This window comes from Rhinopithecus bieti, unplaced genomic scaffold (genome assembly GCF_001698545.2).
Source record: "Rhinopithecus bieti isolate Rb0 unplaced genomic scaffold, ASM169854v2 scaffold_19617, whole genome shotgun sequence".
NCBI classification, from domain to species: domain Eukaryota; kingdom Metazoa; phylum Chordata; class Mammalia; order Primates; family Cercopithecidae; genus Rhinopithecus; species Rhinopithecus bieti.
This window is the reverse complement of record NW_016809622.1, coordinates 1,539,678-1,554,199: the sequence shown is the minus strand read 5'-3', so window position 1 is coordinate 1,554,199 and position 14,522 is coordinate 1,539,678. Positions and strand designations below refer to the sequence as shown.

General features: G+C 40.5%; 1 protein-coding gene across 4 annotated transcripts in view; it reads left to right on the top strand.

The window, feature by feature from the left end:
* BBS9 (Bardet-Biedl syndrome 9) overlaps nt 1-14,522 on the top strand; it is a 506,926-nt gene that overhangs the window by 36,122 nt on the left and 456,282 nt on the right. For all 4 annotated transcript variants that reach the window (XM_017889840.1, XM_017889842.1, XM_017889841.1 and 1 more), the window contains exon 5: nt 9,314-9,427. The gene's annotated coding sequence lies outside the window, so the exon portion shown is untranslated. The remainder of the gene's footprint in view (nt 1-9,313; nt 9,428-14,522) is intronic.

Here is a 14,522-nt window from a genome sequence, read left to right as displayed (position 1 = left end):
TGCTGTTAGTCTGATGGGCTTCCCTTTGTGGGTAACCTGACCTTTCTCTCTGGCTGCCCTTAACATTTTTTCCTTCATTTCAACCTTGGTGAATCTGACAATTTATGTCTTGGAGTTGCTCTTCTTGAGGAGTATCTTTGTGGCATTCTCTGTTTCCTGAATTTGAATGTTGGCCTGCCTTGCTAGGTTGGGGAAGTTCTCCTGGATAACATCCTGCAGAGTGTTTTTCAACTGGGTTCCATTCTCCCTATCACTTTCAGGTACACCAGTCAGACATAGATTTGGTCTTTTCACATAGTCCCATATTTCTTGGAGACTTTGTTCGTTTCTTTTTACTCCTTTTAATCTAAACTTCTCTTCTCACTTTATTTCATTAATTTGATCTTCAATCACTGATACCCTTTCTTCCACTTGATTGAATCGGCTGTTGAAGCTTGTGCACGTGTCAGGTAGTTCTTGTGCCATGGTTTTCAGCTCCATCAGGTCATTTAAGGTCTTTTCTACACTGTTAATTCTAGTTAGCCATTCATCTAATCTGTTTTCATGGTTTTTAGCTTCCTTGCCATGGGTTTGATTATCCTCCTTTAGCTCCAAGAAGTTTGTTATTACCTACCTTCTGAAGCCTACTTCTTTCATCTTGTCAAACTCATTCTCTGCCAAGCTTGGTTCCATTGCTGGTGAGGAGCTGCGATCCTTTGGAGGAGAAGAGGCACTCTGGTTTTTAGAATTTTCAGCTTTTCTGCTCTGGTTTCTCCCCATCTTTGTGGTTTTATCTACCTTTGGTCTTTGATGTTGGTGACCTACAGATGGGTTTTTTTTGTTGTTGTTGATGTTGATGCTGTTCCTTTCTGTTTGTTAGTTTTGCTTCTAACAGGCAGGTCCCTCAGCTGCAGATCTGTTGGAGTATGCTGAAGGTCCACTCCAGATCCTGATTGCCTGGGTATCACCAGTGGAGGTTGCAGAACAGCAAATATCGCAGAACACCAAATATTGCTGCCTGATCCTTCCTCTGGAAGCTTCATCCCAGAGGGGCACCTGCCTGTATGAGGTGTCAGTCGGCCCTTACTGGGAGGTGTCTCCCAGTTAGGCTACTCAGGGGTCAGGGACCCACTTGAGGAGGCAGTCTATCTGTTTTCAGAGCCCAAACACCATGCTGGGAGAACCACTGCTCTCTTCAGAGCTGTCAGACAGGTACTTTTAAGTCTGCAGAAGTTTCTGCTGCCTTTTGTTCAGCTATGCCCTGCCCCCAGAGGTGGAGTCTACAGAGGCAGCAGGCCTTGTTGAGCTGCGGTGGGCTCCACCCAGTTCAAGCTTACCCTGGCCGCCTTGTTTACCTACTTAAGCCTCGGCAATGGCTGACGCCCCTCCCCTTGTCAGACTGCTATCTTGCAGATTGATCTCAGACTGCTGCACTAGTAGTGAGCAAGGCTCTGTGGGAATGGGACCCACCTAGCCAGGCGTGGGATATAATCTCCTGGTGTGCCGTTTGCTGAGACCGTTGGAAAAGGGCAGTATTTGGGCGGGAGTGTCCCATTTTTCCATGTACAGTCTGTCCTGGCTTCCCTTGGCTAGGAAAGGGAAATCCCCCAACCCCTTGTGCTTCCCGGGTGAGGTGATGCGCCCCCCATCCCATCCCCACTTCGGCTTGCCCTCCATGGGCTGCACCCACTGTCCAGCCAGTCCCAGTGAGATGACCCAGGTAGCTCACTTGGAAATGCAGAAATCACCCGTCTTCTGCATCGCTCACACTGGGAGCTGCAGATCGGAGCTGTTGCTATTCAGCCATATTCCAATTAATACATTTTGTAACTTGGATAATTTTATCTCTTCCATGATGAGTCATAGAATGCAGAGCTTTTAATGACAAAAGCTTTAAGGACTCAGGAAGCACAAGGTGGCTGTCCAGGTTCTCCATGACTCCATGCTTAATGTTAGACTCAATGTCCTCTTAAATAACAGTTGTTTCTCCAGCTTAGATTTACACCTCTGATAACTGAAAGTTCTAGGTAATTTGACTTGGATCATGGAGTTCGTTCACATTGCATATATATAAACAATTTCAGTACTGTCTGGTTTAGCATGAAAATCTGGCAAAATATTTTCTTAGTGTTGAATCTTTTTGTCCTGCTTGGGTTTGCAGTTTTATAAACTAGTCAGTCTGTTCATTAAAGTTCTGGGAATTCTTTTTTTTTTTTTTTTTTGAGTTGTAGTCTAGCTCTGTTGCCCAGGCTGGAGTGCAGTGGCATGATCTCGGCTCACTGCAACCTCTGTCTCCCAGGTTCAAGCGACTCTCCTGCCTCAGCCTCCTGGGTAGCTGGGATTACAGGTGCCTGCCACCATGTCCAGCTAATTTTTGTATTTTTAGAAGAGATGGGGTTCACTGTTTTGGCCAGGCTGATCTCAAACTCCTCACCTCGTGATCCGCCTGCCTCGGCTTCCCAAAGTGCTAGGAGTACAAGCGTGAGCCACTGCGCTCAGCCTTAAGTTCTGGGAATTCTTACCCCATCCAAATGATATGATCCTAAAGTTACCAGAAACCCATATTCAAGAGTGCTTGTTGGGGTCCTTTCTATCCTTTCATGCACCTCCTTAAAGATACGATACTCTAGGATTTTGGGTGCTTGTAAAGTTTTCAGTAACTGCATTAAAATTAAGCAATTAACTCTGGAAATAACTTTAAATGATTATAGTTAAAGACACAATTGACAAGGAAATTTTGTCATTTATATGGCCTATAATAACTTAACACAATAGCCATAAATAGGACTGATAGCATATGCCCAGACATACTAGAATTCTAGAAATCCCATATAATTTTGGAACATATATTAGTAACATATTCATTAAAATATAACTTGAAGATTAAGGATCTTTTCTTGTTTGACAGTGCTTCCCGTGTAATTTAACCTTTCAAATAATGTTTANTTTCCTTTTTGCAGTTTACTCAATGCATGAATGAAAATATTTTACTGTGTCTTATTAATAAATGCTACACAAAAGTTTTGTTCAAAAGAGAAATCAAATTTTACTTTTGTGTTAGTGTATTATAAATACTAAAGCTAATTTTAATAAAATCTCATAAATAAATTTATCAAATCTGTCTAAAATTTTAACTCTTAGTAACCTTAATTTCTGATGAAAACCCTAGAAAATAATTTTGAACTAATTTTATATCAGTATTTGTAGATAAAAACTATTTTTATATCTTTTTAGAAAGATTGTTCTTCCAATTATTGTTTTTTAACAGATCTAAATATATGTAGTTTTTCTGTATCATATAAACATAATGTCAACATATATAGACAAACTTATGTTTAATAATTAATATTTCAATATTTTAACTTACAAATGACTCAGACATTTTATGATTATTACTTAATTTAACATAACATGACCTGAAGATTTTAAATTACTGAAAAGAATTTTGAAAGTATGGCACAGGTACCGTCCTTAATGTCTTCCCTTAGTCATTCTGGGTACCAGGTAGCCTTGTGTTACTCAGGAGGCCTATTGAAGGTCAAGGCCTCTCTGAGTCCTGACTTACCAGTTGCAGAGGTCAGAACAGAAGACAGAGTTGTGAAGAGTGTATCTGGAGGATTCAACCCCTCCCCAAATAACCAGTAGGCAAGCAGGAAAGCAGAGGAGAAGGGAGCGTATTGGGCTTAGTTCTGGCTTGTAGCTAGTGGTCTAGGCACTAAGAACATGCCTCTAGGCCGATCATGGTTCTCACACCTGTAATCCCAGCACTTTGGGAGGCCAAGGCAGGCGAATCATAAAGTCAGGAGATCGAGACCATCCTGGCTAACACCATGAAACCTTGTCTCTACTAAAAAATACAAAAAATTAGCCAGGCGTGGTGGTAGGCACCTGTAGTCCCAGCTACTCGGGAGGCTGAGGCAGGAGAATGGCTTGAACCCAGGAGGCAGAGCTTTCAGTGAGCTGAGATTGCGCCACTGCACTCCAGCCTGGGTGACAGAGGAAGACTCTGTCTCTAAATAAAAAAAAAAAGAACATGCCTCTTGACCTCGTCATGTCCATCTACGCAGACCCCCAAATCTAGAGGCTCTAAACCAAAAACAGCTCACAGTCAATCAAGCAAATATCTTGTTATATTTAACTGATAATTTTGAAGCCATTCCTATTTTAGCAACAATTTTAGAATTAGCCTTATTTACCAAATATTATCACAGACACATAACACACACGGACATGAAAGATTTTCATTTGCTGGCTTTTAAATAGTTTTTCTTTTCCCTATTTGGTCTATTAATGTTCCAGTTACTTGTTTCATTGCCCTAAGCAATTGTTAACCAGGGAACAAATTTGCATTTCTAAAATAACAACTCTTAGGCCAAACAACAAAGATTGTATTCCATAAGTACATAGCTAAGATTTTAGGCCTAAATATTGTATCATCATTTGTTCAAACCAAGGAAAAAATGGTGCTCCCATAAAAATTCAGTTAAGACAAGATGGCCAGAAAGACACCTTAATCAAAGATATGACTTATGCCAATTTAAAACAATGGTAAGAGTTTCTAATATACACAGAGAGACATCCTTAAAAATGGTGGTTTCGTTAATAGATGTAAATTTCTTTTACAGAAGGGTTTCAAGATAGCCGATTAAATTCCAGAAAGGCATATTTTAGTTCAATAGGTGTTCTTAATTTAGCTACTGTTTGTTAGCAAAAATTACTGAGTTAAGAGTGGAGCCCATTAAGGAATAGGGTGAAGAAAGCATCCTCTATGCCTGGACTCAGCGTGGTTGCATCTGAAAAAGAAGCAAGCCTATTTTGCCTGAAGGCCTGCCTTTTATAAACACTTTATCTAGGATAGCTTTCTTTTCACCTTTGGGTCAGGATAGTAACTAAGCCAAAAGATTAGCACATTTAATTTTTCTTATCAATTAGTTGCTTAAGCTTTTTATTTACCTTTAATAAAGTCTTTTAATAAAATATTGAAAATTTGGCCGGCTAGGGGGCTCACGCCTGTAATCCCAGAACTTTGGGAGGCTGAGGGGGGCAGATCACGAGGTCAGGAGGTTGAGACCATCCTGGCTAACATGGTGAAACCCCATCTCTACTAAAAATACAAAAATGGAGTGAGACTCCATCTCAAAAAAGAAAAAAATTTGAAAAATTTTAGAAGCTTCTGCAGGTCAATAGGCATCCCTAGATGAGCCTGTTTGGGGTATCTTCATTTTCAAATGTACATCTTTGGTGCAGTGTTGTTCATTTGGAACACTCCACATTTGTAACTTATCTTTAGTAAGATTTTGCCATTTCTGTAAGACTTTACTGCTGCTGGGGCCTAATACTTACGCACATATAAGCTGGAAGGTACTCAGTTCTTCAGAAACTAAGGTTCCCATTTTTACCTCAAATATTGGCTTTGGCTCCTAGGTCAACCTAGCCAATGACTTTTCCCTACCTAAGTGTGCAAGCAAAATGAAACAAAGGGAGCAGAACACAGAAATTTCTGCAAACTTCCAAAAGCCAAAGTTTATACCCCTGCAATATTTCCATTTACTACCAGTTTCTTTTGACCTAGTCAGATATAAGAAGCCCCAACTGGATACAAGATAATTATTGGATTCAGTCTGATGCTAGACCCAGTCCAGTTTCTGCCATGACTTCCAAACCCAGTCTGGATCAGAAATTTGCTCAAAGAAACTTGGAGAGCTCAAAACACAAATATGTGGAGCTTCTGAATCTGAGAGAGAACTTACCACAATCCCCAGTTGCTGTGAGAGAGCAATGGACACAACAGGCCTAGTGGGTACCTCGCTTGGTCACTCAGCTCTCATGGGGGTTGTTAGAAGCTCTACTTTGGATCCCACTTCTGACACCATCTGTTAAAAGAAAAACCTTAGCCAAATTAAATTTAACAGGATTTAATTGAACAAAGAACAATTTGTGAGTTGGGCAGCCTCTTGAGCCAGAGTAGGCTCAGAGAGACTCCAGTGCAGCCATGTAGTAGAAGATTTATAGACAGAAACATGAAAGAGATGTACAGAAAATGGAATGAGATACAGAAACAGCTGAATTGGTTACAACTCAGCATTCACCCCATTTGAACACAGTTTGATCAGCTGGCCGCCTTTGACCAAAACTCGATGATTGGCACAAGGGAAGGTTACAGTCTGTTTACACCTCCATTTATGTTATAATTCACTATGTACAGAGGAAACCTTTAGGCTGAACTTAAAATATGTAAGGAGGCAGCTTTAGGCTAACCTTGATTTAACAGTTCAGAATGAAATTTGCAATTTCTGTAGGGATAAACCAGGTGACTCCTGGAGCTGCTTTTTCTGGTTTCTTGGAGGTTACAACTCTCTTCAGATTAATACCGTATGTGTTTCCCTCACCCGTGTGGCTGGTTTGGTTGTGATTCCTCCTCAGCTTCCTGGCACCTCACTGATTTTACTACCATTTAGAATCCAGAAAACCTTCATCTTCCATCAAGGTCAGCAGGCAAATTTAAGCCTTTATCTTTGTTTCTTATTCTATTGGTGTATAAAATCTATTGTTGGCCGGGCACGGTGGCTCATGCCTATAATCCCAGCACTTTGGGAGGCCAAAGTGGGTGGATCACCTGAGGTCAGGAGTTTGAAACCAGCCTGGCCAACGTGGGGAACCCCTGTCTCTACTAAAAATACAAAAATTAGCCAGGTGTGGTGGCGGGTGCCTGTAATCCCAGCTACTCGGGAGGCTGAGGCAGGAGAGTCACTTGAACCCAGGAGTCAGAGTGCAGTGTGTGGAAATAAAGCCGCTGAACTCCATCCTGGGCAACAGAGTGAGACTCTGTCTCCAAAAAAAAAAAAAAAAACTACTGTTAATTAACCACTTGTGGGGGGCATGGAACTGAGTAGAAATTATTCTCATTCAAGAAATCCTCCCCTGATGATTTTTCCTCTTTTGAGTATTACAGGACAAACTTAAGGCAATTTAATTTAATGGACTTTAATTGAGCAAAGAATACCTCAGGTGTTGGGCAGCCCTCACAACCACCAGAGGAGGTTCAGAGTGCTCTGTTCTTCAACATGAGCAGGCAACATTTATGGATAGACAATGCAAGTGAGGTACAGAAACAGCTTAATTCCTGGCAGCTCAGCATTTACTTTGCTTGAACATGGTCTGATCACTTGGCTTCCTATGATTGGCTGAATGTCAGCTACTATGATTGGCCAGGCTGAGAAAGGCAAAAGGGAGGGAAAAAAAAATCTTTACTCAACTTAGGCTCTTCAGCTGGGGCTTTATAAATTAGACTGGCCAAAGACTAATTAGCAAGAGGAAAAACAAGCAGAAATGTATTAACATATGCATTGCTCATGTACACATGGGAGTATTCCACAATGAGTGACTCAAAAGGGTAGTTGGACCTTGGGCTAACATAGCATTTTAGGTGAAATGAAAGAAAATGGGTTTTGGGCTTCTTTACACAGAAGGCAAGTTATGGGAAGGTGACCAGAAAAAGTGTGGTAAACAAGGGTTACTTAGTAAAGTTTGTTATGGTGATTTAAGTTGAGGCCTTCTCCATTGAAAAGAGCTAAGGGTACTCCTCTTCCTGATACAAGGGAGGGAGACTTTTTTTTAATAAATGGAGATTTCTTTTTTAAATGATGACCTGTTTGTTTTTAGATCTTTTCTGACTAGTTCCCTATGGCCTTTAGCTCAGAATAATCCATATGCGAAAGAGTCCTGTTTGAGGTGGTGTATTCTGATACCCTGCAGTGGAAAAGACATATTCTTGAAACTGTTTTCTTTGGGGAAATTGTCATTGACAGGATCCATGGAGAGTAAAATCTTTACAGAGTGCGAGGACCACATTCCCTGAAAGTTGTTAAATGGTGGACAACTGGGTAGCAGGATACAATACATAGTGCCTGGTTCTAAAGATTTGGTTTAGATTCTAAAGGTCTGGTTTGAATACTCAGTTCTCTACCTTGAATACTGTGTGATTTTGGGGAAATTTCTGTAAATTTTATTTGAACTTAGGGTGCTTCTATTCTAAAATGGAAATAAAAATATATTCTTACAATCTCAGTGTATGTTGGTAAATTCTTCTGGACAAGCAAACCCAAAACAAATAAATGCTCCTATATAAATTTATAAATAAATAAGTACACATACATATATATTTAGATGTTTTTAGTGATTGAGTACTACCCAGTTTGAGGACTATTGCATTTGCTTTATGATAATTTAAAATTTTCCTTAACTTTTACATTTTGGATTAACGAATGATGATTCTTTATGGAGAAAGTTGCTTTCTGAATCCTTTTGCTTTCTAACACATCTTTTAATTATAATATTCTTGCTCTATATCTATAAAATACAGACAAATACTCTTTTCTCATTTGAAAAGAACTAGAAAGTGAAGCACATGCAGTCTATTAAATGCAGAGTATTTTTCTGTGTTTGGAAGGAGATTCTTCTTGGCAGACTTCAAATAAAAAACATTTTCTGGCCAGGTGCGGTGGCTCACGCCTGTAATCCCAGCACTTTGGGAGGCTGAGGCAGGCGGATCACAAGGTCAGGAGGTCGAGACCATCCTGGCTAACATGTTGAAACCCCGTCTCTACTAAAAATACAAAAAATTAGTCAGTTGTGGTGGCAGGCACCTGTAATCCCAGCTATTTGGGAGGCTGAGCCAGGAGAATGGCGTGAACCCGGGAGTTGGAACTTGCAGTGAGCGGAGATCGCACCACTGCAGTCCAGCCTGGGTGACAGTATGAGACTCCATCTCAAAAAAAAAAAAAAAAAAAAAAAAAAAAAAAAAAATAAAAAAAAAAAAATTCCTATTTACTCTTGAGGGAAGTCTTAGAAAATTTCTCAGTTAATTAGAATAAAATTAGGGGCTTGAGTATTTTGAGAGTTGGGGCAGGAACATTAATTGCTTGAAAGTATTGGAGATTTTTTTTTCTTAGACACTTTGAGTCATTTCTTTGCTCTATTAGTGTTTATAAATGCAGATAACTTATTTATTTCAGAGCTGAAATTAGAGGGTTTTGTTGTTATTTAAATAATTACACTTTACTCAGATATAATCTGTCTAATAAAAATAGAATATAAAATGTCCTCCAGGGTAGTATTTTGTCTAATGGTGTAATTTAGCTGAGATGTAAATTGTTTTAACTGTACTGGCTTTCTGTATCATCAGTATGCTAATTTTTCACAATACATAATATTTTAGTGCTTTGCCATTATAATTTCCCTAAAATTGAATTACTTAGAATTGGAGTAGTGGATGAGAACAAATTAAACTTTTTAGTGTACACAAATACAAAGTAATCCTTTTTTTTTTCCTTAGGAACTTTGGGTAATGTGGAACATGGGAACCAATATCAGATGAAATTGATGTATGAACATAATCTTCAGAGAACAGCTTGCAATATGACCTATGGATCATTTGGTGGTATAAAAGGTAATTTGCTTTTAATCATGAGTATGCTATTTCAAGTGACAGATTTAGAATATTTGATCATATAAAACAGAGGATTAAGTGGTTTGACTCTCAGAAAGAGTTAAAATAGACATTTTATTGAAACCTTTGTATCCGAATGTCCAAGCAAGTCTGTGGCCGTACCACCCTGAACGTGCCTGATCTTGTGTGATCTTGGAAGCTAATCAGGGTCGGGCCTGGTTACTACTCGGATGGGAAACCAAATACCCAATCAAAGTAATAAAAAAAGAAAACTTTAAACATTGGATGTCTTTGATTTTATATAACCAGCACATTTTATATGGTCTATAGAGACATTTCTAAAACTGCCTTTTCTACAGATTTTCTCTTTTATGTATAAGCTGACTGAAACTGAGCTTTTTTTGTGTGTGATGGAACTGTGGTACATGACCGTCTCTCTCAGTGGAAAAAATGGTTGACCTCATTGTCAGGAAGTCACTGCTCTACCTGCTATAGGCGGGATAAAGCTGCCAACACCTCTCTCCACTCTACCCATATCCAGGGCTGCTGCACAGGGTTGTGTGGGTTGTTTCTGCACAGGGCAGCTGGAAGAGCAGGGGATGTGGGGCTGAAATACAGACTTGATCCTGCTCATCAAGCCATGCTTTCTGGCTTGGAGTAAATCTACCCAGAGGAAGGGGTGATTTTTCTATGTTTCACAAAGGCATCACCTTTATCTAGTACTGGCTCAGTGATACTGGGTTCCTCCCACCTTGGCAGAGGGGTGTCTTTTTCTAATTAGCACAAAGGCCACCTTCATTGTGTCCACTCAGTCTCAGAGCTTCCAGAATCACCAGGGCTTGGTGCTTGCTTGTGTACACTCTTGCTGTTGGCGTGGGAGGGCTCTTATTTCCAAACCAACTTCTCTCCCTGCACCATGACAGGGTGGTAGAGGAGCTGGTGGTGCTGGATTGAGGATAGGAAGCCAGGTGGTGACACTTACCCATGTGATTGTGTGACTCTGTGTGCGTATGTATCTATGTTCCTGTGCCACCTGCAGAGCATGTAACTAGGGATTTTATAATATCTTAGCTCTTCCTGAACTCATGTTTTATGAGTTTATTGTTTAGCTGTTGCATTATATTTTTCCTTAGCAACATGAGAAAATGACTTTATTTTGGAAGTATGATTCATTTATGTGAATGCAGTTATTTTGTATTAATACATCCAAAGACAAGAAATAGTTGAATTTGAGTATACCAAGCAGCATCAGGGATATTTTTGGTGTTGATGTGCAAATAAATACTTTGCATAACTGAAGTGATATGAAACAAAACACTTGGTTAGGTGGGAGGACTGCTCGAGTAACAGGAATGTTTGGATTACTTGAACAATAAGGAGGTTTCTAGAGTTAGATGAAGAGAGAAATTTAGATGAGAAGAGAGTCTATCAGTGAAGTGCTTCCTCAGCTTTTAGAACTGATTTTTACTGTTCTTTGAAAAACTGTCTGACCTGATTCGGGAACCTAGGCCTCCCTTGTTTAATTAGCTATTTTCAATTCACTTTCCCCTACCGAATCTCCAAGAAGCAAATTGTTAAATTCCATACATCATAAAAAAATTATGACATGAGAAAAAAGTGCTTTGGCCAAATAAAAGTGTTTTTTGATAGCATAACAGTGGTTCTTTAGATCACATCAAATGTTATATAGCGGGGGTCCCCAGACCCCGACCTACAGATGTGTAGTGGTCCATGACCTGTTAGGAAGTGGGTTGCACAGCAGGAGGTGAGAGAGCAAAGCTTCATCTGTATTTACGGCCACTCCCCATTGCTTGCATTAGCCTGAGCTCCATCTCCCGTCAGATCCGGGTGCATTAGATTCTCATAGGAGCACACACTCTATTGTGAACTGTGCATGCGAGGGATCTAGGTTGTGTGCTCTTATGCAAATCTAATGCCTGATCATCTGTTCTTGCCTCCCATCACGCCAAGATGGGACCATCTAGTTGCAGGAAAACAAGCTCAGGGCTTCTACTGATCCTACGTTGTGTTGAGTTGTATGATAATTTCATTATATATTACAATGTAATAATAATAGAAATAAAGTGCACAATAAATGTAATGTGCTGAGTGTTCCCCATTCCTGGTCTGTGGAAAAAATGTCTTCCACAAAGCTGGTCCTTGATGCCAAAAAGGTTGGGGACTGCTATTATATAGATTGCAGTGTACTTTTAATTTTATTATCAGATCAAGTTAACCCTGTTGGATACAGTGAGTTCTAAATTTCTCTTCAAAGAATCAGTCTGTCAGTATGTTCAGTTCTTTGACCTCCATTTTAAAGTTTAACTTGCTTGTAGTTTCAGTAAATAGCCTTTTCCACCAGTTTTAATCAGTAGTTTACATCTGTTCCCCTGGTCACCTGCTCTGTCCTGATTTATCGTGGTCACCTGCTTTGACCTCAGTCACCCTGGTCGCCTGCTCTGACTTAAGTCACCTTTAGTTACCTGTTCCATAACCATCTTTCCCACCAAACTGCTCACCCTGCCACTCTGGCTCATAAGCCTGTTCTCTTTAAAATAGCCAGTCAGAATTAGCTTAGACTGTGTGGTCCAACCCTAGCCAATAGGGGAACGACACAGCAGTAGGGGCTACCTGCGTCAGGAATAAGAATCCCTTCCTCTCCCTTGTTCAGGTGTATTCCCGCCATTGCTCCATCTGCGAGTCGCACCCTTCTATAGATATAAAATTGCCTTGCTGAGAAAATTCTTTTTTGTTTTTGAGACAGAGTCTTGCTCTGTCATCAGGCTGGAGTGCAGTGGTGTGATCTTGGCTCACTGCAACCTCTGACTCCCAGGTTCAAGCAGTTCTTCTACTTCAGCCTCCCAAGTAGCTGGGATTACAGGCATATGCCATCACGCCCAGCTAATTTTTGTATTTTTAGTAGAGATGGGGTTTCACCATGTTGGCCAGGATGGTCTCAATCTCCTTACCTCGTGATCCTCCTGCCTCAGCCTTCCAAAGTGCTAGGATTACAGGTGTGAGCCACTGCGCCCGGTCGAGAAAATTCTTTATCTGAGCGCTAGTTCTTCTTTTCAGCACAGAGGAACAAGCATTTGTTTGTAACAATCTGGTGGTCTCCCCTGGAGAACGGGTCTCTGGTTGCCTCTTGTGGGGAGACATGTCCCACTGCCTTGTTGCGGTAGCCTAAGGGTGAGAGACTGGGGACCCACCCAGTGTGACAAATAAACCCAGACTCTCAGCAATGCAGAAAGAAACTGGCTGGCGACCTGGGGGAAAGGATCCTCATATACTGCGGCAACCAGGTAACTCTGTGCACAGAGCAAGGTAAGATACATCATAAAGGCGACAAAGTATTTCCTTGCTGCTTGCGATATTCAGGGGCTGAATGTGCATCTGAATGATCACAATCTCTCCTACTTGTGGTGCTGCTTGTGTGAATGGTACTAAGCACTACTGCTGTGTGGAGTGAGTGGGTCCTATCTGCGATTCCGTGCTCACCTCATATGGCTTAGGGTGGATCCTGCTGTGGGATTTGTACCAGCATGCTGGTGCCAAGAGGGACTTAGATCTCCTCCAGGGGAGCTGCCAGAGTGGACGAAGTACAAGAAGGGTGCAAGGAGCCTCCAGCAGATGGGACTAAAGGATAGGCAAGACATTTCTAATATGAGAAATTGAACCTAATAGCCCTAGCAAACCTCTAGAGAGTAATAGGTGAGACAGTTCTATATACTTCTTTATACCTGGAAATCCCAAAGTGCTGGGATTACAGGCATGAGGCACCATGCTCAGCCAAATCTTTTATTATTTTTAATATAACTTGGAAAATCTTGTTTGAGACAGAAAGCCAGTTTTCACCTTTGCATTAGTACATTATTGATGTCAAACCCAATTCTTAATAAAACCTTATGGACAAAACTATACAATTTTAATTAGTTTGATCATAAGATTCTTATAAACCTTGCATATAACCCTTTATACCTTTTTTTTTGTTGTTATTAGAAAGCAGATCAGTGCTCTAAGAAAAACCTGTTGTGCTTTTATTCCAGTGTCCAATTTATGGAAAAACAGAATAGTACACCTTTAACTTTAGCCAATATGTTCACGCACAGAATGTCTTTTACAAGATTAATTCTTCACCGACCTTCCACAACTTGTTCAAACCTTCGGCTTTTTCCCATCTAACTTAAAACAGTCCTTGACTGGGCGCAGTGGCTCATGCCTGTAATCCCAGCACTTTGGGAGGCCGAGGTGGGCAGATTATGAGGTCAGGCGATCGAGACCATAGTGGCTAACATGGTGAAACCCCGTCTCTACTAAAAATACAAAAACAGAATTAGCCGGGTGTGGTTGTGGGTGCCTGTAGTCCCAGCTACCCAGGAGGCTGAGGAGGGAGAATGGCGTGAACCTGGGAGGTGGAGCTTGCAGTGAGCCGAGATCGCACCACTGCACTCCAGCCTGGGTGACAGAACGAGACTCTGTCCAAAACAAAACAAAACAAAACGAAACAAAACAAAACAAAACCCTTTAACCTTCTAAAGTAGGCAAAAAGAAAAAAATCCACATTCCCATGCCTTATAATCCTTTTTTAAGAGCACATTTCATTTTCCTTACATACCTTGCATGTAAAACTGCTTCTCTAGTAGTCTCAATTACATGTTACACTGTTAACTCTTAGAAACTTAACTTTTGGTGAAAAACCTGGTAAGTACATGATTTTAATTATGTACCAAGTGTGGAGCCTAGGGCACCAGACCGAAGTGCAGATAATGTCTGACTCTTTCATGTATAGTTAGGGGATGTGGCTAACTCCACGTGTCCGCAGGCCTTACTTAAAATCTAATGGCTCCACAGCAGTTAAGTTGAACAATTTTCAAGAGTCAAAGAAGCAGTTTATGACCTTAAAGCATTTATCAAACCTAATATCTGACCTGCCTAATTTCGACCAAATGTCTTTATTTTACTAATAATCTTTAAAGCTGTGTTTTTATTTCCCAAAGATTACTTAAGTCACGTGAACTAAAAGGCATTATAGTCTTAATTTTTTTAACAATATTTAAGTGCTTATTATTTTAAACCAATTAATCAGAACTTATAT